At 38.0% G+C, this 26,195-nt stretch overlaps 1 long non-coding RNA gene and 2 pseudogenes across 1 annotated transcript in view; 2 read left to right on the top strand and 1 right to left on the bottom strand.

Moving 5' to 3' along the window:
* LOC143666943 (uncharacterized) overlaps nucleotides 1-26,193 on the bottom strand; it is a 68,726-nt gene extending 42,533 nt beyond the window's left edge. The window contains exon 1 of the long non-coding RNA XR_013167782.1: nucleotides 25,826-26,193. This is a non-coding gene — a long non-coding RNA (uncharacterized LOC143666943). The remainder of the gene's footprint in view (nucleotides 1-25,825) is intronic.
* On the top strand, nucleotides 15,181-17,148 carry LOC143666927 (trafficking kinesin-binding protein 1 pseudogene; annotated as a pseudogene).
* LOC143667773 (trafficking kinesin-binding protein 2 pseudogene) lies at nucleotides 16,133-18,486 on the top strand (annotated as a pseudogene).
* Nucleotides 26,194-26,195: the final 2 nt, after the last annotated feature.

Consider the following 26,195-nt stretch of genomic DNA (forward strand, 5'->3'; position numbering starts at 1 on the left):
GAAGCATTTTACAATATTAATGCTGACTAGAGATCCTAGCTTGCACTGACTATTTTTTTCCTGTATACCATCCCATTTTCAACACCTTGCAATGCTGATATTCATTTGTTCTCCCTCATGCATTTAATTTTGTACATTTAATCACCATCATTGTCCACTCTAGGCATTCATCAGTTATACCGTCTCAGTCTTTATCTTCTATGTCTCCTTGTGGTGTCATACGTGCATGCCCCAAGCCCTTCTCCCACAATCATACCCACTTCAGCTTCATTCAGTGTACTTACATTATTGTGTGACCATCAGACAGTATCGTGTTACCCATTCTGAATTTTTACAATCAGTCCTGTTGCACATTCTGTATTCCTTCAGCACCTAGCTCTACCTTCTTTCTATCTCTTGATAACCTGTGTTGTTAACTTTAACTCTCAAAGTTCACTCATTAATGTTATTTCATATTAGTGAGACCATATAGTATTTATTCTTTTTGTTTCTGGCTCATTTCACTCAGTATAATGTCCTCAAAGTTCAAACACATTGTTATATGCTCCATGACTTTATTCTGTCTTTTTTTAATTGAGTTGTTTGTCTTTTTTGTTGTTGAGTTGTAAAGTCTTTGGATATTAAACACTTTTCTGATATATGGTTTCCAAATATTGTCTCCCATTGTGTAGCCTGCCTTTTTGCTTTCTTGACAGAGTTCTTTGATGTACAAAAGTGTTTAATTTTGAGGAGATCCCATTTATCTGTTTCTTTCTTCATTGCTCATGCTTTGGGTGTAAGGTCTAGGAAACCACGTCCTATCACAAGATTTATAAAATAGTTCCCTATATTTCCTTCTAAAAGTTTTATGGTCTTAACTTTAATGTTCAGATCTGTGATCCATTTTGAGTTAATTTTTGTAAAGGGTGTGAGATATGGATCCTCTTTCATTTTTTTACATATGGATATTCAGTTCTCCAAGCACCATCACTGAAAAGGCTACTCTGTCCCAATTGGGTTTGCTTGACTTCCTTATCAAAGATTAATTGTCTGTAGATGAGAGGGTCTATTTCTGAACACTCAATTCAATTCCATTGGTCAGTATATCTATCTGTATGCCAGTTCCATGCTGTTTTGACTGCTGTAGCTTTGTAATATGCTTTAAAGTCAGGTAGTGTGAGTCCTCCCACTTCATTTCTCTTTCTCAAGATATTTTTAACTATTCAGGGCAACTTACCCTTCCAAATAAATTTGGTTATTGGTTTTTCTGTTTCTGCAAAGTAAGTTGTTGGACTTCTAACAGGTATTGCACTGAATCTATAAATCAATTTGAATAGAACTAACATCTTAACTATATTTAGTTTTCCAGTCTATGAATGGTTTACCCTTCCACTTATTTAGGTCTTCCATGATGTCTTTTAGTAATTTCCTGTAGTTTTCTGTGCATAGGTTTTTTTGTATCCTTAAACTTACTCCTAAATATCTGATTCTTTTGATTACTACTGTAAATGGAATTACATTCTTGAATTCCTCCTCAGATTGCTTATTACTAGTGTATAGAAACACTACTGATTTTTGGGTGTTGATCTTGTACCCTGCCATTTTGCTATACTCATTTATTAGTTCTAGTAGCTTTGCTGTAGATTTTTTGGGATTTTTAACATAAAGTATTATATCATCCGCAGACAATGAGAGTTTTACATCTTTTTTCTAATTTGGATAACTTTATTTCTTTTTCCTAATTCCTCTCACTAGCATTTCCAGCACAGTTGGGTAACAAATGGTAACAGTGAGCATCCTTGTCTTTTTTTTTTTAATTTTTATTCATAAAACCAATCAATGTACAATATGAACATTCTTTTTTGTTTTTTTTCATCACATAGTTGCTTTAACGTGTAAGAATAACCTCCAGGATAACCTCTTGACTGTTTGGAATCTCTCAGCCACTGACACTTTATTTTGTCTCATTTCGCTCTTCCCCTTTTGGTCGAGAAGGTTTTCCCAATCCCATGGTGCTGAGTCCCAGCTCATTCTAGGATTTCTGTCTCGTGTTGCCAGGAAGGTCCATACCTCTGTGAGTCATGTCCCATGTAGAGAGGGGGAGGGCAGTGAGTTTGCTTGTCGTGTTGGCTGACAGAGAAGCCACATCTGAGCAACAAAAGAAGTTCTCTTGGGGGTGACTCTTAGGCCTAATTTTAAGTAGGCTTAGCCTATCCTATGTAGGGTTAAGTTTCATGTGAACATACCCCAAGATTGGGGGCTCAGCCTATTGCTTTGGTTGTCCCCACTTCTTAAGAATTCTCCACTTGGGGAAGTTGAATTTTCCCCCTTTCTTGCCATTCCCTTGTGATTGATTTGCCTATTTCTTCTCGAGTCAATGTTGAGTTGTTCATGCCTGTTCTAGTTTGCTAGCTGCTGGAATGCAATATACCAGAAATGGAATGGCTTTTAAAAGTAGGAATTTATTAACTTGCAAGTTTACTGCTCTAAGGCCACGAAACTGTCCAAATTAAAGCCAAGTCTATAGATGTCCAGATTAAGGCACCAACAAGTGGTTACCTTCACTCATGAAAGACCTCTGAAGTTCAGTTTCCTCTTTGAACTAGAAACACACATGGTGAACATGGTAATATCTGTTAGCTGTCTCACCAGGCCTCAGGTTTCATGAAGCTCTCTGGGGGATGTTTCCTTTCTTCATCTCCAAAAGTCTCTGGCTGATGAGCTATTTGTTTCATGGATCTGTCATGGCTTTGATCTCTCAGAATCCCAAGGCTTTTCCAAAATGCTTCCTCTTTTAAAGGATTCCAGTAAATTAATCAAGACCCACATGGAATGTGTGGATTCACATCTCCCTCTAATCCAAGGTTAATACTCACAATTGGGTGAGTCACATCTCCATGGAGATAATCTAATCAAGTTTCCAACCCACAGTACTGAATAGGAATTAAAAGAAAAAGCTGCCTCCACAAATGGATCAGCATTAAAACATGGCTTTTTAGGCTACATAATCCTTTCAAAGCAGCACAATACCTTTCTAGGAAGTTATCCATTTCGTCTGTGTTTCCAGTTTTTTAGTATACAGCTTCTCATAGTATCCTCTCATTATCTCCTTCGTTTCTGTGGGGTCAGTGAATATGTCCCCTCTTCCATTTCTGATTTTATCTATTTGCATTCTCTCTCTCTCTCTTTTTTTGTCCTTCAATTTTATTGATTTTCTCAAAGAACCAACTTCTGATTTTGTTGACTTCCTCTATTGTTTTCATATTCTCAATTTCATTTATTTCTACTGAAATCTTCATGATTTTGTTCCTTTTATCTGCTTTGGGCTTGGTTTGCTGTTCTTTCGCTAGTTCTTTCAGATGAACAGCTAATTCCTCAATTTTTGCTCTTCTTTTTTAAAGCAATATGTTTCCCTCTCAGCACCTCCTTTGCTGCATCCCCAAATTTTTGATATGTTGTGTTTTTGTTTTATTTTGCCTTGAGGTATTTATTTATTGATTTCTCTTGTAATTTCTTTCTTGACCCACTGGTTGTTTAAGAGTGAGTTATTTAGCCTCCACATATTTGTGAATTTTCTGGCATTCTGCCTGTTATTGATTTCCAACTTCATTCCATTATGATCTGAGAAAATGTTTCATATAATTTCAATCTGTTTAAATTTACCGAGACTTGCTTTGTGGCCCAGCATATGGTCTATCCATGAGCACTTGAGAGAAATGTATATCCTGCTGTTGAGGAGTATAATGTTCTGTAAATGCTTGTTAAGTCTAGTTCATTTATCGTATAAATCAAAAGGTTTCCTTACTGAACCTCTGTCTAGATGTTCAAACCATTAATGAGAGCAGGAAATTGAAGTTTCCAGCAATTATGGTAGAGGTGTGAGTGTTTGCCCTCATGAATTTTGGAGCATTCTGGCTTGGTTCATAAATATTTATGATTGTTATGCCTTCTTGTTGAATTGTTCCTTTTGTTAATACATAGTGTCATTTGTCTCTTTTAATTACTTTACATCTGAAGTCTAATTTGAAGTCTAATTTGTCTCTTTCAATTGCTTTACATTTGAATAGTATCGCTCTTCTCTGTTGTTTGCATGAAATATTTTTTTCCAACCTTTCACTTTCAAGCTATTTTTGCCCTTGGATATAAAGTGAGTCTCCTGTAGACAGCATATAGATAGGTCCTGTTTTTTAAATCCATTCTGCCAGTCAATGTCTTTTTATTGGTAGCTTAATCCATTAACATTTAATGTTATTACTATGAAGGCAGTACTTTCTTCTACCATTTTTTATTTTGAAATTTGTCACATCTAATTTCTTTTTTCTTTTTACCTTTACAGATAGACTTCATTTCTATACTCTTCTCAAGACCTCTCTCTCCTGTCTTCCTATCTGCCTGTAGTACTCCCTTTAGTATTTCTTACAGAGCCAGTCTCTTAGTCACAAATTCTCTCAGAGACTGTTTGTCTGAAAATATTTTAATCACCCTCGCATTTATTTTTATTTATTTATTTATTTATTTATTTATTTATTTATTTATTTAAAAAATTAACAAACAAAACATTAAGATATCATTCCATTCTACATAAACAACCAGTAATTCTTAATATCATCACATAGTTGCATATGCATCATTTCTTAGAACATTTGCATTGATTTAGAAAAAGAAATAAAAAGACAACAGAAAAAGAAATAAAACGATAACAGAGAAAAAAAAGATTATACATACCATACCCCTTACCCCTCACTTTCATTTACCACTAGCATTTCAAACTAAATTTATTTTAACATTTGTTCCCCCTATTATTTATTTTTATTCCATAGGTTCTACTCTTCTGTTGATATAGTAGATAAAAGGAGCATCAGACACAAGGTTTTCACATTCACAGAGTCTCATTGTGAAAGCTATATCATTGTTCAATCATCATCAAGAAACATGGCTACTGGAACACAGCTCTCTATTTTCAGGCAGTTCCCTTCAGCCTCTCCACTACATCTTGAACAATAAGGTGATATCTACTTAATGAGTAATGCGTAAGAATAACCTCCAGGATAATCTCTCGACTCTGTTTGGAATCTCTCAGCCATTGACACTTAGTCTCATTTCACTCTTCCCCCTTTGGTCGAGAAGGTTTCTCAATCCCTTGATGTTAATTCTCAGCTCATTCTAGGGTTTTTCTCAGTCCCTTGATGCTGAGTCTCAGCTCATTCCAGGATCTCTGTCCCATGTTACCAGGAAGGTCCACACCCCTGGGAGTCATGTCCCACACAGAGAGGGGAGGGTGGTGAGACTGCTCGTCATGTTGGCTGGAGAGAGGCCACATCTGAGCAACAGAAGAGGCTCTCTTGGGGGTGACTCTTAGGCCTAAATTTTAAGTAGACTTGACCTACCCTTTGTGGGGTTAAGTTTCATATGAATAAACCCCAAGACTGGGGGCTCAGCCTATAGCTTTGGTTGTCTACACTGCTTGTGAGAATATCAAGAATTCAACTTGAGCCCCTCATTTTTAAAGGCCAGTTTTTCTAGGTATAGAATTCTTGGTTGGCAGTTTTTCTCTTTCAGAATCTCAAATATATCATCCTTCTTGCCTCCATGATTTCTACTGAGAAATCCACAGTCTTATTAAGCTTCCTTTGTATGTGACAGATTGCTTTTCTCTTGCTGTTTTCAAAATTCTCTCACTTTGACATTTGACGATGTGATTAGTGTCTTGGTGTAGGTTTATCTGGATCTAACTTGTTTGGGATATGCTGCATTTCTGGGATCTGTACTTCTATGTCTTTCATAAGAGATAGGAAATTTTTAGTGATTATTTCTTCCATTAGTCCTTCTATTCCTTTTCCCTTATCTTCTCCTTCTGCAATACCCATATATCTTCTCCTTCTGCATCAATACCCATAACACATATATTTGTGCATTTCATTTTGTCATTCAATTCCCTGAAATTCTGTTCATATTTTTCCATTCTTTTTCCTGTATTTTCTTTTGTGTGTTGGATTTCAGATGTCTTGTCCTCTAGTTTACTCATCCTTTCTTTTACCTCTTCAAATCTATTGTTGTAGGTCTCCATTGTTTTTTATCCCTTCTATTGTGGCTTTCATTCCCATAAGTTTTGCCATTTGTTTTTTCAGACTTTTGAGCTCTTATGTTCGCCTAATTTCTTCTTTATATCCTCCCTCAACTTGTGGATATGATTTTTGATGAGATTTTGCATGTCTGTTCAAACATCTTGAATTAGTTGTTTCAACTCCTTTACTCATTTGAAATGTTGGTCTGTTCCTTTGATTGGGATGTATCTTCGATTTTCCTAGTAAAACTTCTTATTTTTTTGCTAGTGTCTAGACATTTGATTTCCTTAATAAGTTTATTCTGGAGGTTGTCTTCACTTCTTTACAAAGGGTTTTCTTGTTGGATGGCTTCATCCTCTATCTGTTCTTTGGCATTCAGTTCAACTTATTCTAGATCTCTAGCATAGTCGCTGTTTAACTGATCAGAATTTTTCAGTTCTTTTGTTTTTCTGTTTCTTGCCCTGCCTGAGGGTCTCCTCAGATGCTATCAATCCCAGATTTTACCAGACCAGATAGGTCCACATCTCAGGAAGAAAATGTAACCAGTATCAAATTTTCTTGAGAGGAGACCCAGTATGTTGTCAGACTTTCCTATAAAGTCTCCAAACTCTGTATTTTTCCTATCCTGCCCAGCATGTGGTACCTGTCTGCCTACAGCTTCCCACCTGGGTAAAGTGATATGGTGTCTTTAATTTTCAGAGGGCTCTCCCTGCCAGGAGCATGGTTGAGACAGAGGCTGAGGTGGTAGGCAGGCTCTGATTGCTTCTTTTTACTGAATTCCCTGAAGGAGTGCCTCCACTTGAGCTGCCTGTCCCCCCCTTTTCTTGGGGAAGATACACCCTTTAGGAAATTGTTGCCATCCACCTATTTTCTTTATCTCTCAATCATACCTGAATTCTGCCCTTGCCTAGGGAAGCGCTGGAACTTGAGATTGCTCATAGTTCTATCTAATGAGCTGTTTAGAAGTTTCAAAAAAAAAAAAAAAAGAAGAAGAAGAAGCCTTTTCAGAGCCGGACCACAGCTCCCCAGGTTTGCCAATTAAGAGCTGGAGTTGGTATGTGCCTCTATGTATCCCCAAGCTCTACATGCCCCCTTTACTTGGGGTCCAGCCCTTTTCTAGTAGTTGGTGCTGTCCACCTCAAAAAGCCTCTTTTTTCCCCATAAGCCCCACCCCTCTTGCAGGGGTGAAAACTCCTGGTTCCTTTAGTGCTTACTCCAGGTTTATCTGTGTATGGGACCCTTCAGAATTCATTAACTAATTCTGCAACTGGAGCTTGGTTAAACTAATTACTTGCTACTAGTAAAGTCTGTTTCCTTTCCCCTCAAGCTGCCATGCCATGGGGGAGGGGCACCAGCCTTTATAGCTTGGAAGATTTACAGTTCTGTGTGGGGTCTCAGCCACTCTACCCATTCCAGACTGGCATATGATGTGTGTCCGGTCACTGAAGTCCCCTTAAAAGTTGTTCCATACAGTTCCTGGCTATTTACTAGCTGTTCTAGAGGATGAATTAAATTCCACATCTCAGTATGCTACCATCTTGCCCCACCTCCTGCCCAGCATCCTTTTTTTTTTTTTTTTTTTTTTTAAGCACAGAGGGAGTGAAAAGTAGGCAGACACTTGCCTAGAGAAGGAGATTGGCCAGATCAAACCTAGCAATCCATGTGATTGTGAATGTTCCATTCAGATGCCTCGCATGTCTTCCTGACACAGGCTAACCTACACACTTAAGGGGCATGCCAATCCATGATTTCTGCATACTTCAGAACTCCACTCTAAACAATGGTTGATTAAGTGATTTCATTTCCTGGGACAACTGACTGATTGGTAGTGGCTGCTAACTGTTCAAGGTTGAAAAGGAGCCAGTTGAAGGTTAAAGTCGATTACTAATTTCTGCCCCCCCAGTGGCACAGAAGAGCAAGTTACAGGAGAGCCAGTATCACACGTTTGCTAGCCAGTACATTAATCAATGCCTAATCCCCTTTGGTTTTCATTGTTTTACTGAACATGTAAAACATGAACTTACTAATTGTGAATTTTGTACCCACAACAGAAGCACTCATCCATCCTAATGGACTGATGAACTTAAAACATCTGGCAAAACGGAGGACCATAAAAAGCATGCATACCTTTTATTTTTAATTAAAGCATTTAAATATATATATAAATATATATATTTATATATATATATAAATATTTAAATAAATATATATATATATGGATTCAATTTTTTTAACATAAGACCAAGCCTTTTTCCTTCTGGGCCCACTCTTTTGGAGCTCCATTCTATATATTTTTTCATACCACACTCTAACTGCACTGATTTGTAAAGCAATCTAGTAGCAGTATCCTTAACAGATTTTCCCCCAGTCTGTTACAATTGACTTTCCCACACCTAATCTAAAACAAAATTTTTTAGAATTTTATGGAAAATTCATCTTTATAGACTTTCCAAGCATTTGACAAGATCAACATGCAAAAATCAGTAGGGTTTCTATATACCAAAAATGAGCGATCTGAGGAGGAAATCAAAGAAAAAATAGCATTTACAATAGCAACTAAAGGAATCAAGTATCTATGAATAAACTTACCCAAAGATGTAAGACCTATACTCAGAAAACTACAGAACATTGCTACAAGAAATCAAAAAAGACCTAGTAAACGGAAGGACATTCCACGTTCATGGATTAGAAAGCTAAATGTCATGAATATATCACTTCTACCCAAACTGACCTATGGATTCAATTCAATCCCAATCAAAATTCCAACAACCTACTCTGCAGAAATGGATAAGACAATTATCAGATTTATTTGAACGGGTTAGGGGCCCCAAATAGCCTAAAACATCCTGAAAGAGAAGACCAAAGTTAGAGGACTCACTCTTCCTGACTTTAAAGCATATTACAAAACTATGGTGTTCTAAACAGGTTGGTACTGCCATAAAGATAGACATATTGATCAATGGAATTGAATTAAGAGCTCAGAAACAGACCCCACCTCTATAATCAATTGGTTTTTGACAAGGCAGCCAAGTCCACTCAACTGGACTTTTCAATAAACATCTGCCTAATAATAAATAGTTCCAGGAGAACTGGCTATCCATACCCAAAAGAATGAAAGATTTCATACCCTATTCAAAAATTAACTCAAAATGGAAGAAACACCAAAATATAAGAGTCAGTGCCATAAAACTCCTAAACGAAAATGGAGGTAAGCATCTTCAAGATCTTCTGGTAGTTGGTGGTTTCTTGGGCCTTACATCCAAAGCACAAGCAATGAAAGAAAAAATAAATAAACAGGACCTCCTCAAAACTGAATACTTTAGTGCCTCCAGGGGCTTTGTCAAAAGGATGAAAAGGCAACTGACTAAATGGGAGAAAATACTTGGAAACCACATCTCTGACCAGGGGCTTGACATCCAGAATAATAAGGGAATTCTATAACTCAGCAATTAAAAGACAACCCAGTTATAAAAAGGGCAAAAGACACTGTGCTGGTTTGAAGCTATTGTCATGGTCAGCTTCACGTGTCAACCTGGACAAGTGGTGGTACCTGCTTGTCTGGTTGGGCAAGTGCTGGCCTGTCTGTTGCAATGAGGACATTTCATAGAAGTAGATCATGAGCATGTCAGCTGCATCGACAGCTGATTCCATTTGTAATCAGCCAAGGAGAGTGTCTTCTGCAATGAGTGATGCTCGATCTAATCACCGGAAGCCTTTTAAGAAGGATTCAGAAGAGACAGGCTCTCTTCCTGCGTCAGCCAGCAAGCCTCTCCTGTGGAGTTCGTCCAGACCCTCCAATGGAATTGTCAGCTTCACAGCCTGCCCTGCAGATTTTGGACTCTCTGTTCCCACGGTCATGTGAGACACTTTTATAAATTTTATATTTGCGAGTGTTCCCTGTTGATTCCGTTTCTCTAGAGAACCCTAACCAATACAGCAATTATGTATCCCAGACAAGGCGTGCCCTCTAATCTTCATTCGAAATTGCTAACTGGGACCTTTCAGATTATTTCCATGGAGATATGACCCACCCAATTGTGGGTAGTAACTTTTGATTATATGGTTCCCATGGAGATGTGTCTCCACCCATTCAAGGTGGGGTTGCTTACTGGAGCCTTTTAAGAGAGAACCATTTTGGAAAAAGCTTTAGAGCCAACAGAACTAACAGAGCCCACACAGCCAGAGACCTTTGGAGACACATAAAGAAAATGCTCCCAGTGAAGACTTATGAAATGAGGAGAGAAAGCTAGCAGACATCATCATGTACCCTCCCAGCTGAGAGAAACACTGAATTTCATCGGCCCTTTCTTTGAAGTTAAGGTACCTTTCTCTGGAAACCTTAATTTGGACATTTTCACAACCTTAGAACTGTAAATTTGGAACTTAATAAATTCCCTTTTTAAAAGTCAATCTGTTTCTGGTATTGCATTCTGGCAGCTGATGAACTAAAACAGACATTTTTCTAAAGAAGAAATACAAATGACATAACAACACATGAAAAGTTGCTTAATTTCAATAGTTATTAGGGAAATGCAAAACAAAACCACGAGATAATCATTTCACATGACAAGAGTGGCCATATTAAACAAACAAAAAATTACAAGTGTTGGAGAGGAGTGGATAAATAGGAACACTTACTCAGTGCTGGTGGGAATATAAAATGTGTTACAGTCACTGTGGAAAAGATAGGGAGTTCCTCAGAAGCTCAACTCATATGGTAGAACTACTATATGATCTGGCAATCTCAATTCTAGGGATATACCCAGAAGAACTGAAAGCAAGGACTCAAACAGATATTTGCATATTAAATGTTCACAGCAGCATTCACAACTGCCAAAAAATAGGGAAAAAATGAGTGGACAAACAAAAATACAAGGAAATGAAGTTCTGATACATGCGACAACATGGATAAGCCTTGAAGACATTATATTGAATGAAATAAGCCTTAACCAAAGGACAAATATTGTCTGATCTCACTGATGTGAAACAATTTGAATAAGCAAATTCACAGTGTCAGAATGAAGTATATAGCTTATCAGGATAGGGGATGGGGGAGGGAAGAGGGATTTAGGGTTTAAATGTACAGAGTTTTTATTGAGAATATGGAAAAATGGACGGTGGTTATGGTAGCACAACACTATGAACATAATTAACAGCACTGAATTAATTAATTCAGTGTAGTTAAATCAACAGTTACAACAACTGTACCACCTCAATGCAAAATGTTATTAATAGGGTAGAGGGCTGGTTTGAAATTGTTATGTACCCCAGCCGTGGTCTTCTAATCCAATCTTGTGGGGGCAGACTTATTGTTTGGGTGTGGCCTTCTGATTAGGTTGTTTCCATGAAGATTTGACCCAAGCAATTGTGGGTGGGATCCTTTGATTTGGTTGTGTCAATGGAGATGTGACCCCATCCATCCAAAGTGGGTCTTAATCCTTTCCTGAGCCCCTTATCAGAGAGAACTCAGAGCTGATACAGAGAACAGAAAGAAGAAACCAGGTAACAAATGTTTGGATATGCCGAAGGGAAGGACCCCAAGAGATGTCAGAAGCTGAGAGCTGCTTGAAAACCAAAAGCCGGGAGAGAAGAGCCAGACATCACCATGTGCCTTCCCTTGTGACAGAGAAACCCCAGAAGTGATTGACCTTTCTTGAGTCAAGGTATTCTCTTGTTGGTGCCTTAATTTCTGATATTTTTTAGTCTTAGAACTGAAAATTTGCAACCTAATAAATCCCCTTTGTAAAAACCGATCCATTTCTGGTATGTTGCATTCCAGCAGGATTAACAAACTGTAACAGGTGGTATATGAGAATCCTGTATTTTACGCATGATTTTTCTGTAAATCCACAACTTTTCTTGCAAAAAAAAATGCACAAGGGAGAACTGTGGGAAGAGGGCAGAATAGGATGCTCCAGGAATCAATCCCTCCAGCAAAACAATTATTGAACTGGCAGGAACTGTATGAATCAACTATTTTTTAACTCTGGAGTCTAGGGGAACAGTGTGGAGCATCCAAGGAAAAACTGCAGAAAAAGGCTGGTAAATTGCAGTTTGTATTGGTGAATGTCACTGTGATAATCAGGAGCTGTTATGTACCCCAGAAAAGGCTATGGTCTTTTAATCCATTCTTATGGGTGCAGATCTGTTGTGGGTGGGACCTTTTGATTTGGTTGTTTCCATGGAGAAGTGACCCATCCAATTCAAGGGGGAGGGGTCTTAATCCTTTACTGGAGTCCTTTATGAGAGGATAAAAGAAAGAGAGATGAAATCAAAAGAAGGACACAGAGAGAGAGCCACTGAAACCAGAACCCAGGAGAAAAGCACCAGCAGATGTCACCATGTGCCTTCCCATGTGACAGAGGAACCCCAGATACCAACAGCCTTTCCTCAGAGAAGGTATCTTCTTCTTTATGCCTTAATTTGGACATTTCATGGCTTTGGAACTGTAAATCTGTAAACTAATAAATCTCCATTGACAAAGCCAACCCATTTCTGGTTTACTGCATTCTGGCAGTTTTAGCAAACTGAAACAGTCATCTTCCATGTAACACCTACCATCCCCCAACCATATGCCAGAAGAAGTGGGGACAGCAGACTGGGTTCTTGGTAGCTGATGCCCAGGTGGGCTCTAAGGACTTAGTCCTCCAAATTCCAGAGGCTGTGGTCTAATACCTGGTTACTGCTTTGGATCAGCTATGTCAGATCACTGAGGGTGTTGGTTCTGAGGGTGGCCACTTTTTCAAACTCCTTAGGGAAAAAGATATTTTTCCTCCTCTTGTCACTTTCCATTCCACACTTTGGAAGAAAAATAATTTGGAAAAGTCACAAATTGACAGCTCCTACTATCAAGAAGAATAACAAAAACACCCTTGCAATCTTAGAGGTATGAGAGAATTACATTTCCAAAACTAACATAACATAATATTCAGAGTACATAGTTTTCAACAAAAAATTACAAAACATACAAAGAAACAGGAAGGTATAGCCCATTCACAGAAAAAAAAAGAATTTGCCAGAAACCATCCCTGAGGAAGCTCATATATTAGAACTATTATTCAAAGACTTTAAATTAACCATCTTAAATATGTTCAATGAGCTAAAGAAATCTATATACAAAGAACTAAAGGAAATTAGGAAAACATGTTTTGAAAAAAATTAAGAGATGGAAATTTGATAAAGGAGCCAAACATATTTTGGAGCTGCACAGTACAGTAGTTGAAATGAAAAATTAATTAGACAAATCTGAACAGACAGAAGAAAGGATTAGCATATTTGAAGATGAGAAAACAGAATTTATCCAGTATAAGGAGAATGAAGAAAAATTAGTGAATAAAAATGAACAAAGCCTGAGGGACCTACCTTTGGGACACCAATAAGTGTACCAACATACACATCACTGGAGGCCTAGAAGGACAAGAGAGGGAGAAGGGAAAGAGAAAGTATTTGAATAAATAATGATTCTAGGCCAGATAAATCCTGAAACCCAGAGAGACCATCCTCTCTAGGATTATCAGCCTGTCCTTCAGTGTGGATACTCCTTCGTAGCATGAAAGAATCAGAACGGGCATTTCCCAAGGATCCCTAGAGAGTGCGAGAGATTAAAGGAGAAGGAGGAGGAATAACAGAGAAAATGGGATTTAACAAATGCGTACTACCACTGAATCACTATATTAATATTCTTTCTAACCTCCAATGTTTTGGAGCAGCTAGAAGAAAAAATCTGAGATGGAACAGTAGCCCATGACAAACTTTGGAACCTGTTCTGTAGCTGCTTGTTGAAGTGTGCTTTGAAAATTATTATTTTTCCTTTCTTTGCTTTGTATACATTATTTTACACTTAAAAACATTTTAAAATGGTCAAAAACTTCCCAAATTTGATGAAAGACATGAATGTACACATCCAGGAATCACAATGAAGTCCAAACAGGATAGGCTCTAACAGTTCTAAACCAAAACACATTATATCAAAATTGTCAAAATCCAAAAACAGAGAAAATTTTGAAAGCTGCAAGAGAGAAGCAACTTATCATATGCAAAGGATTCCCAATGAGATTGGAGGCCAGAAAACAGCAGAATGGCATATTTAAAATTCTTACCAAAAAAAGTACTCAACCAATAATTCTATATCCACAAAATTATTTTTCAAAAGTGGAGAAATTAAGACATTACAAATAAACAATAGCTGAAAGATTTTATTACCATAAGGACTACCCTACAAAAAATACTAAAGAGGTTCCTTCAGGCTGAAATAAAAGGACAGTAGAAGTAACTAGAAGCCATAAGAAATAAAGAACATTGAAAAAGGTAACCACATAAGTAAACCTAAAACCTTGTATTATTGTACCTTTGGTTGATAACTGTTTTTACCCACCTATATGACTTAACAGGCAAGTGTGTAAAATAACTATTTAAATCTATGTTAAAAAAATGCATATAATGTATAAAGATGTAATATGAGACAACAATATAGAGGGGAGGGACCAAGACACATAGGTCTAGAGAATTTGTATACAGTTTGTATACTACTTAAATTAGGTTGGTACTAGCTGAACTAGATTGTAATTTAAGTAGTTCATTGTAATTACAAAGGCAATCACTAAGAAATTAACTTAAAAAAATAGAGAAAAAAGGAAAGAGAAACAGATACACTATGAGAAAAAGCAACTAAATTCAAAAAAGTTAATAATGGTGTAATTGAAGAACAAAAAAAAATACAAAACAAATATTTTAAAGGCAGAAGTAAATTCTTTCTTCTCCGTCATTAGCTTAAACTTCAATGGATTAAACTCCCCTATTAGAAGGCAGAGGTTGGAAGATTGGATGAAAAAGCATGATCCATCTATTTTCTGTCTACAGGAGACTCAAAGGCAAAAAAAAAAAAAAAAAAAAATTGAAAGTTAAAGGATGGAAATCAAAAGTGATAATATTGGTGTTGCTGCAGAACCGAGGTCCTGAGTGAAGATGTTGTGAAGTCACCTACAGGTTTCTGATACGCCGGGACAGTTAGTGGCAATGGTGGTAACCCCAGCAACTACTCTCACACTGTGGATGCTTTAGGGGCTTCTCTGACAGAGCACAGGTGGAGGGCCAAGGACGCCAGATCATTCCCTTAGGCACAGACAGGGTGGAACAGATGACCAGAACTTACGATATTGACATGGTTACACAGCTCCTGGCTGAGAGGGATTGTGATATGCAGCTAACTGCTAGAATTGGACAAGCTCTCTTAAAGCAGAACCATGTCTTGTCTGAACAGAATTAAGCCCTGGAGGAGCAACTGGAACAAGCCTTTGATCAAGTTAATCAGCTACAACATGAACTATCCAAGAAAGATGACCTACTTCAGATCATCTCCATTGCTCCTGAAGAGAGTGAAACTGATTCCAGCTGTTCTACACCTCTTTCGGTCAATGAGTCATTTAGCTTATCTCAAGGTTTGCTACAGTTGGATATGCTACAAGAAAAGCTCAAAAACTAGAAGAAGAGAATATGGTTCTTTGGTCCAAGGCTTGTCACTTAAAAATGGAAACTATTACCTATGAAGAGAAGGAACAACAACTTGTCAATGACTGTGGTAAAGAACTTCGTGAAACAAATGCTCAGATATCCAAAATGACTGAAGAATTGTCATGGAAGAGTGATGAACTGATTCGATACCAAAAAGAGATATCCTCTCTCCTGTCTCAGACTGTAGATCTTCAGCACAAACTTAAAGAACATATGATTGAGAAAGAAGAACTGAGACTTCACTTACAAGCTTTCAAGGATGCTCAAAAACAACTAACAATGGAACTACTTGAGTTACAGGACAGGAATATGGAATGCCTGGGAATGTTACATGAATCCCAAGAAGAAATAAAGGAACTTCATAGTAGATCTAGCCCTGTTGCTCATCTCTACTTCTCTCAGTCATGTGGAGTTTTACTGGAGAATCCTGAGCATTTGAAATTGAGAGGACCATATGTAAAAAGTTAAGTTTACATGAATAATCTTCTCTCTTTAAACAAAAAGCCCAACAGAAATGAATATATGATACAATCAAGGTTGCCAATGACACATGGGGCCACTCTTTCCCATTCCTAGCCATGCCACCCATTCCAGGCTCCAACTGCTCAAGTGTCAGTATGGCAGCAAAACCTTATGAGTCTCGTCTTCAGTAAGCAAGCAGAGGATGAAACACTCCTGAACCAGGGGAGCAAGCTGAAAGAGGTTCCAGGAACTCTCAGAAGATGGGTCAACCAGGGCTACAGCACTGCACCACCTTAGTCTGTGTTGACAAAACTATTTAAGTGAGAAGCAGTTCTTTGCTGAAGAATGGGCAGAGAAGATCCAAGTTCTGGCTAACCAGAAAGAAGGGGTTAGTGATTGTGGCACCCCCACAGAGAGCCTTGCCTCTCTCTGCACCAACCAGTCTGAGATCACAGACCTCAACAGTGCCAGTTGCCTTTGAGGTTTTATGCCAGAAAAATTGCAAATTGTCAAGCCTCTTGAAGGATCACAAACTCTGCACCATTGGCAGCAGCTTGCTCAATCAAACCTGGGAACCATTCTTTTTTTTTTTCTTTTTTTAATTTTTACTGATACAACGTACAAGCACAGACATTCTTAACATACAAACATTCCATACATGGTATACAATCAGTGCCTCACAATATCACCATATAGTTGCATATTTATCACCATGATCATTTTTTAGAACTTTTGCATCACTCCAGAAAAAAAGAAAAAACTCATACATACCAAACCCCTTACCCCACCCTCTCATTGACCACTAGTATTTCCATCTATCCAATATACATTTTTTAATTTTAACATTTAGAACTGACTTGACTGTGGCATGTGTGGGGACAGAACAGGTACCCCTTCTACTCCCAGCTTGTGTTCTGTAGCTGCTCTTGCTGCATATCCCCAGCTGATGTCAGGGGAAGCTCTGAGCCAGGCACCAAAGGTCCATGGTTCAGGGGGACAAGTAGCTGGAGGGCTGACACAGTATGGGGCCACCCTTTCATTACTGGGAACCATTCTTGACCCAAACCAGGTGTCATCACTAAAGGCTATACCCAGTTGCCCAACGATACCATCTATCACCTCTAAGATTTAGAAGAGGATGCTGTTATGGTTAGGGACAGGTGTCAACTTAGCCAAGTTGTGGTACCTGTTCATCTGATTGGGCAAGCGCTGGCCTGTCTGTTGCAATGAGGACATTTCATAGGATTGGGTCATGATCACGTCAGCTACATCCACAGCTGATTCCATTTGTAATCAGCCAAAGGGGAGTGTCTTCTGCAATTAGTGATGCTAAATCCAATCATGGGAAGCCTTTTAAGGAGGACTCAGAGGAGACAGGTTCCATTCCTGCTTTGGCTGGTGAGCCTCTCCTGTGGAGTTCATCCAGGCCATCCATCGGAGTCATCGGCTTCGCAGCCTGCCCTGTGGATTTTGGACTCTGCGTTCCTACAGTCACGTGAGACACTTTCATAAATTTTATATTTGCAAGTGTTCCCTGTTGATTCTGTTTCTCTAGAGAACCCTAACTAATACACCCAACGATACCATCTATCACCTCTAAGATTTAGAAGAGGATGAAGAGGATGGTATCACTTTTCAGGTTCAGGAGCCTCTACAAGTGGAACAGAAACCTCCAATATCCAAGCCAGCAACAGGGATCTTGCTTCCACCGATTACTTCAGTTGCAGCCTCAAACCCAGGAAAGTGTCTGTCATGCACAAATTCGACATTCACATTCACCAACTGCAGGATACTGCGTCCCTCTGACATCATTCAGGTCACTCCCAGCTCTGAGTTCCCTTCATTATCCTGTGGAAGTAGTAATAGTAACAGTGCTTCAGGCCCAGCTGTGAATTCTCCTGCCATGTCCTATAGACTAAGCATTGTTGAATCCATCACCAACTGACGATATTCTACCATAACCTTCAGTAGCACCAGGAACTTGGCCAAACTTCTACAAGGGCGAGGCATCTCCACCAAAGTGCACCACAGCCCCATTTCAGAAAACTCCCTCTTCCAGCCTCTCCCCAAGGTCCTAACTATTCCTTCCACTCCACCAAATTCAACGTCTCACTTTCCTTGACCTTCTCCTTTGCCCTTTGAGTCTCGAGCACATCTCTCTGAAAAATTTTTGGCCTCGCGACCAGCTGAAACATCCCTCCAGGAGAGGTATAGTTTGAGACCTTTTGGGAACTCTCCTGATGTTGGCCAGTTGAAGACGAATTTAGTGAATAGGCTGAAGAGACTGGGGATAGCCAGAGTGGTCAAGACTCCTGATGTGCAAGAGAATGGAAGAAGACAAGTGGCAGAAATCAGTCTTAAAAGACCAGACTCTATTGTGTATTTTAAATCAGGTAGCAATTTACTAGCAGGGCTAAGGAGGAATAAGAGTCTTCCTGTCATGATGGGTGTATTAGTTAGGGTTCTCTAGAGAAACAGAATCAAGAGGGAACACTTGCAAATATAAAATTTATGAAAGTATCTCACATGACCGTAGGAATGCAGAGTCCAAAATCCACAGGGCAGGCTGCGAAGCCGATGACTCCGATGGATGGCCTGGATGAACTCCACAGGAGAGGCTCACCAGCCAAAGCAGGAATGGAACCTGTCTCCTCTGAGTCCTCCTTAAAAGGCTTCCCATGATTGAATTTAGCATCACTAATTGCAGAAGACACTCCCCTTTGGCTGATTACAAATGGAATCAGCTGTGGATGTAGCTGACGTGATCATGACCCAATCCTATGAAATGTCCTCATTGCAAGAGACAGGCCAGTGCTTGCCCAGTCAGATGAACAGGTACCACAACTTGGCCAAGTTGGCACCTGTCCCTAACCATGACAATGGGTAACTTTGGAACCCCAGTTTGCACATCCTCAGCCAAAATGAGTATCCTGAAGGAGGAATGAGGCTCAGCAATTACTGGCTTCTTATAAAAATAAATTAGCACATGAAGTATAGACACTCACTGATCCATGTTCTGACTTGGTAGAAAATGAATGTTGCAGAAGGGTTGTGAATGTGGAAAGGGTAAAGTGGAGGGATGGTAATGGAATTGAGATGAAGTCCCAACAGACAAGGTCTGAAAATTGAAAGCATAAGTGAAAGGTCATGAGCAGAGGCAGAAAAAGAAAAATTTATTGGGTTTTCTTATTTTGAAAATAAGTGAATAGAAAATAAATTCAGTTATATTGAAATATACCAGAAATGCTGAACTTGTGAGCACATTTACTTCTGGGAAACAATGAGGAAGAACACAGGTTAGCAAGATGGGATGAGAAAAGGAGCAGCTTTCACTGTTGCTTAAAGAAAGCAGTTTTAAAGGATTGGTAGGGTGAGCTCAGTCTGTTACTAAGACATAGTGAGATAGCTTCTATGTTTCCCCTGTTAATGTCTGGTTAAACTACCATCTATCAATGGTATGTTGACAGCATTAACAAAATAAGAAATCTTACCACTTTTAATAAGATCAGAAGTACCAACCCCCTATTTCCTTTCTGTTTTCAGGCCTTTAAGCCACTGGAATCAAACACCACCCAAATTGGTGTGCTGTGGTAGCAATTAATAGACATCTAGCTGTTCATTCTTTAAATTTGTATTTTTGTACAACACACCAAAAAAAACCACACAACAACATGGGTGGGGTGGGAGGGATTTACTTAAGAAGGAAGATATGGGTGATTTGGAATGAAGGAAATTTTGTTTCCAGAATATTTTTTTCTGGAAAAGTCAGTGGCCAAGGAATACAAACATAATTGCATGTCTCTCAGATTTCCTTGGAGGCTGAAAGGAGTCAAACCAGAAGTGCAATCAATGGGAATTAGGGGATGTTATTTATATATGTAAAAATTTTTTGTAAGGAAAGATGATGGCAACTGAACATTTTCCAAAGTGTAGACAATGCCTATTTTTAATGAAAAAATGACAATATATTTGCACAAAAATTCTCAGACACATTAAATTATTATAAACTGATGTAAAATTCAGGTGTCTGCTTTGAAACTGATATTGTGTGTTTGTGTTTTAATGTAAAATAAAAATAAAATACAAAAAAGTGGTAATATTCTCAAACAAAATAGACAAAAGTTAAAAAAGATTGAAAGAGATAAAGGATATTACATATTGAAAAAAGGTTCATTCCAGCAAGAAGATATAACAACTATAAATATATGCACCTCATAAGAGAGACCCAAAATATATGAAGCAAAGGTTGGCAAAAATGAAGGGAGAAATAGATAGTTCTACAATAATAGTTGGAGTTCAATACACCAGTTTCAATCATTGACAGAATATCTAAGCAGAAGTTTGATAAGGAAATGGGGGACTTCAACCAATACTATTAAGCAATTAGGCTTAATGGATATATATAGAACACTCCATCCCAAAACACCAGAATACACATTCTTCTCAAGTGCACATGGAACATTTTCTAGGATAGATCAAATGTTCAACCACAAATCAAACTTTAATAAATTTTTAAATGTTGAAATTTAAATTAAGTATCTTCTCAGATCAGAATGAAGAGCAGAAAAATAAAAGAATGTTAAAAAAAAAATGAAAAGAATAGCTTGAGCAACCAACATACATATCATAGGAGTTCTAGAAGCAGAAGAGAGAGATAAAGGTCAGAAAAAAATATGTGAAGAAATAATGGCTGAAAACTTCCCAAATCTAATTAAAGATACAAATAGACAAAACCAAGATGCTCAACAAACACCAAGCAGGATGAATCCAAACAGATCTACACCAGGACACATTATAAGCAAATTGTCAAACACCAAATATAGAAAAAGAAGCTTAAAAACAATGAAAGAAGCAACACATCACATATAACAAATACTTGATAAGATTAACATCCAGTTTCCCAAAAGAAACCATGTAGGTCAGAAGGCAATGGGAGGACATATTGAAAATACTGAAAGAAATTGTTACCCAAGAATAACATACCTGGTGAAGCAATCTTTCAAAACTGAGGGCAAAATTAAGATATTTCTGGAGAAAAACTGAACGAGTTCATTACTATTAGTTCTGCCTTATGGAAACTGCCAAAAGGAGACCTTCATGTTGAAAGAAAAGGTCACTAAAGAATAACTTGAGGCCGCAAGAAAAAATAAAGACTTACAGTATAAGAAACAATATGGGTTAATATAAATGCCAGGACCATTGCATTTTTTTATTTGTAATGCTATCTTTGGCTTAAGATTCAAATGCATAAAATACAAGTGTAAATCTTTATTACTGGGCACACAATGTATAAATACGTAATCTGTGACAAGAACAACATAAAAGATAGGGACAGAGGGATACAGGTATAATGTATGCACAGGCTGTAGAACTCAAGCCGGAATCAACACAAACTGTAATAAATTTAGGATGGTAAATTAATCCTCATAATAACATGAAGGAAACATCTGAAACATCTACATAAAAGGAAAGGATAAGGAGAGCTTTGGAGATGAAAAAAGAAAACCCAGGGGAAGCCTTTTAAAATGAGAGGCCTAGAGAAAAACCTAGCAGACATGGTCATGTGCCTTCCCAGCTGACAGAGGTGTTCAGACCCATCAGTCTTTCTTGAGTTGAAGCATCTTTATCTGGATGCCTTAGTTTGGAGATTTTTGTAGCTCTAGAACTGTAAACTTGCAACTTAATAGATTCCTTTTTTTGAAAAGCAGTTCCTATTCTGGTATATTGCATTCTAGCAGCTTTATCAAACCAATACAACAATCTACGAAGACAATTAGCAAAATGGCAAAAGTATTTCTTGCCTTATCAGTAATTATCTTAAATGTATATGGATTAAACTCTACAATCAAAAGGCAAAGATTGGCAGAACGGATAAAGACACGATACCACCTTTGATCCAGAGATACAAACAGGATGAAAGTGAAAGGATGGGAAAAAATATACCATGCAAGTAGTAACCAAAAGAGAACTGGGGTAACTATACTAATATTAGATAAAATAGACTTTAAGTCAAAAACAGTTATGAGGGACAAAAAAGGACATCATATATGAAAAAGGATCAATTCAACAAAATGATTTAACAATTACAAACATATATGCATCCAACACCAGGGCACCAAAATATATGAAGCAAACAAACATCGACAGACTCGAAGTGTTGGACAATCGGAGTTGGAGATTTCAATATGCCATTTTCAATACTGGAAAGAACATCTACACAGTAGTTCAATAAGGGAATATAGGACCTGAGCAAAACTATAAATTAAATAAATCTAACAAAACTATAAGCCAATTAGATATACAGATAACTTCGCCCAACAGCAGCAGAATACACATTCTTCTCAAGTACATATATTTCATTCTCCAGGATACATACGCTAGGGCACAACAGAAGTCTCAATAAATTTTAAAATATTGAAACTATACAGAATAACTTCTCTGAGCACAATGGAATGAAGCTAGATACCGACAACAGAGGGAAAACTAGAAAATTTACAAATATATGCAAATTAAAGAGCACATTCTTAAATAACCAATGGTTTAAGGAAGAAATTGCAAGGGAAATTAAACAATACTTAGAGATGAATGAAAAGACACAACATAGCAAAGTTTATGGAATGCAGTGAAGGCAGTGCTCAGAGGGAAATTTATAGCTATGAATATCTACATTGAAGAAGAAATTCGTTAAATTAATTAACTTTGCATCTTGAGGGACTAGAAAAGAAGAGCAAAGTACACATAAGTTAGCAGAAGAAAGGAAATAATTGAAATTAGAGTGGAGATCAATGACATGAAGAATAGAAAAACAGAGAAAAAAGCAAAAGAGTTGGTTCTTTGAGGAAGAAAATCAATAAAACTGAAAACTTTAGCTAGACTGACACAGGGGGAAAAAAAGAAAAAATATTCAAAAAACTAAAGCAGAAAAGGAAAATGGTGATGTCACTAACAACCTTACAGAAATAAAAAGGATTATGAGAATATAAAGATCAAATGTACACCAACAAATTTGGCAATTTAGAAGAAATGATAAAGTCCCTAGAAACTACCAATTATTCATACTGACTGAAGAAATAGAAAATCTCAACAAACCCATGAGAAGTACAGAGATTGAATTAATAATCAAAACCCTAGACTGGGAGCAGATAGTTTCACTGGTGAATTCTACCAAATATTTAAAGAAGAATTAACACTAATCTTTTTCAAATTCTTCCAAACAATTCAGAAAGAGGCAACAGTCCCTAATTCAGTCTATGAGGCAGCATTACTTTTATACCAAAGCTTGGTATAAAAGACATTACAAGAATAGAGAATTACGGACAATTTACCTTATTAATACAGATTTCCAAAATCCCTAACAAAATGAATGATATTTAATCTAATCACTGGAAGCCTTTTAAGGATTCAGAAGACACAGGTTCTCTTCCTGCTTCAGCCATGTGACCCTCTCCTGCTGAATTCGTCCAGACCCTCCATTGGAAAGGTCAGCTTCACAACCTGCCCTGCAGAGTTTGGACTCCACATCCCACGGTTTCGTGAGACACTTTTATAAATTTTATCTTTACGAATATTTCCTGTTGATTCTGCTTCTCTAGAGAACCCTAATACAAGGAATTATAACAGAGAAGATAAGTCTTAACAGAGTATGACTACTGAATCATTATATTGATATTTCTTTTAGTCTCCAGTGTCTTGGAGCAGTTAGAAGGAAAAACCTGAAATTATGGAATTCTAACCCACACCAAACTTTGAAAACTCTTCTATAACTACTTGTTATAAAGTACTTTGAAATACATTATTTTTTTGTATATATGTTGTATTACACAATAAAAAATATTTTTAAAAAATCAGTGTAATACAGTACGTACACAGAAGGAAAGAAATAAACCACATCATCTTAATAGACGCAGAAATGTCATTCAACAGAATCAAGCACCCTTTCTTGATAAAAACACTCATAAAAGTAGGAAAAAAAAAGGAACTTTCTCAACATGATAAAACCCATTTATGAAACACCCACAGCTAATATCATACTCAATGGTGAAAGACTTAAAAGACTTCTGCTAAGATCAGGAATGAGGCAAAGATACCTGCCTGCACCACTGTTATTCAATGTTGTACTAGAAGCTCTTGTCATAGCAATTAGACAAGGAAAACAAACAGTATACAAATAAAAATGAAAACAATATTCACAGATGACATTACTGATTACATATATGTAGAAAATCCAAATGAATTTGCAAATTGTTAACGCTAATGAGTTCAACATTGTGTCAAAGTAAAAGATCAACACATATAATCAGCAATGATACTGTACATGACTAATGAACAATCTTAAGAAATTAAGACAATTCCAATTACTATAACATTTTTAAAAAGTAAATATCAAGGAATAAATTTAACCAAGGATACTAAATATGTTTATACTAAAACCTCAAAACACTGCTGAAAGAAATGAAAGAGCTAAATAAACGGCAAGACATTCCATGTTCATGGACTGGGAGAGCTAATATTGTTACCCAATATTACCCAAAGCAAGACACAAATCCAGTGCAATTTCTATCAACTTCAGCAGCCTGAAAAATGGAAAATCAATTCTCAAATTCATATGGAACTGCAAGAGGGCCCAAACAGCCAAAATAATCTTGAAAAAGAACAAGGTTGGGATACTAACATTCCCAATTTCAAATCGTATTAAAAAGCAACAGTAATTAAATCAAGGCGGTAGTGGCATAAAGAAAGGCAAATACATTAATGTGAAAGAGTTGAAAGTCCAGAAATCCATCAGAAGTGAGGGAGGGAGGACTAAAGAAGCTGCAAGAGAAGTCAATAAATACATAGAATATTAAAATCCCCAACATACATATAATAGGAGTATCCCCCAAAAAGGGATTGGGAAAGCCATAGAACTTAACAATTATTAAAACCAAAATTCAAGAAAATTTCCCTTAAAGGCAGCTTAAAAGTACATTTTACGTATGTAAGAAATCAGACTTACACATTAAACTCAAACATATTTTAGTTATATCTATTAAAAAATGTTAAACTATTTTAAAATGTTCTGGACAGTCAAGTAAAAACAGACCAAGTTCGTTATCAAAAGAAAAAAAAAACACCTCAAATTGTTATCCTTTTTTTTTCTTTATGCCAGAACACACTGGCGTAAAGCATATAAGACTGTCAGGAAAAGAAAACACCAAATGTTTTATATCTAACTTCATGCTGTTATCTACTTGTAATAACTCGGAAAATATTTTAACCATAGAAACTTCCTGAGGAATCTACTTTAGTAGATTTAGTCTGTGACCCAGACCACTCTTCCCTCTCTTCACCATGCTGTCAGCCTTACTCCCCGCCAGCTCCTCTCCACTCCCTCCCCATCCTGACTACCTCGAAACCCCTCCATTTCAGCTGTGGGCCTGCTGAGAAAAACAACGCAGACTACAGAGAAAAAGACAACGTCAGACTCTAACTATTGTAAATAGCAATCTCTTCCGCTCACCCCTTACTTCTCCCTCTCACACCAGCCCTTAAGCTCCTACCTGGGCAGGTAGGGACTCTCTCCCAGCCCTTACAGACTCCGGGTGGCCTCAGGACGGCAAAGGAAACATTCTGAACCAACTGGTCCTCCTCACAACCTCAATAAATCCCTCATCCATCTCGGGAGAACCAAACTGTCCGAATCGCCACCTCAGTAAATCACTCACCCGCGCGGGTGGTGAACCGCCCTTAAGATACCCCAGCGCTTCCCGTTCTCCAGGGGGGAGCGTTCCACTCAGCGTCCCCTGCCAGCAGAGCCCCTGAATCCTCACCTGTTCAGCAATGTCGGCTGCACTTTTTCTTTGAAACCTGTAATCTTCATGCAGTGCCCTACATCTCACGAGGAAGGAGGGCCTCAGACCAGGGTCGCTGGTTTCCATACAGTCCACGGGGATGGAGCTGCACCGGGAGAGAACCCAGAGCACGCCTTCTCAGAATCCACCTGGCGTCGGCGAGCGCTGGCCCCGCTCCCTGCGTGCAAACTGCGAGCCCGGCCCCGGCGCTCACGTCCACTCAGCAGGCCAAGGAATGAGCTGAATCGCCCACTCATAGCCAGGGTCCGGGGACTGCGAACCCCAGAAGCCTGAGTCCAGAGTCTGGGCTCCATTCCCGCAAGCACAGGTGGTAACGACGGCGGCGGGT

The sequence above is a fragment of the Tamandua tetradactyla genome, chromosome 23, assembly GCF_023851605.1.
Source record: "Tamandua tetradactyla isolate mTamTet1 chromosome 23, mTamTet1.pri, whole genome shotgun sequence".
Lineage (NCBI taxonomy): Eukaryota > Metazoa > Chordata > Mammalia > Pilosa > Myrmecophagidae > Tamandua > Tamandua tetradactyla.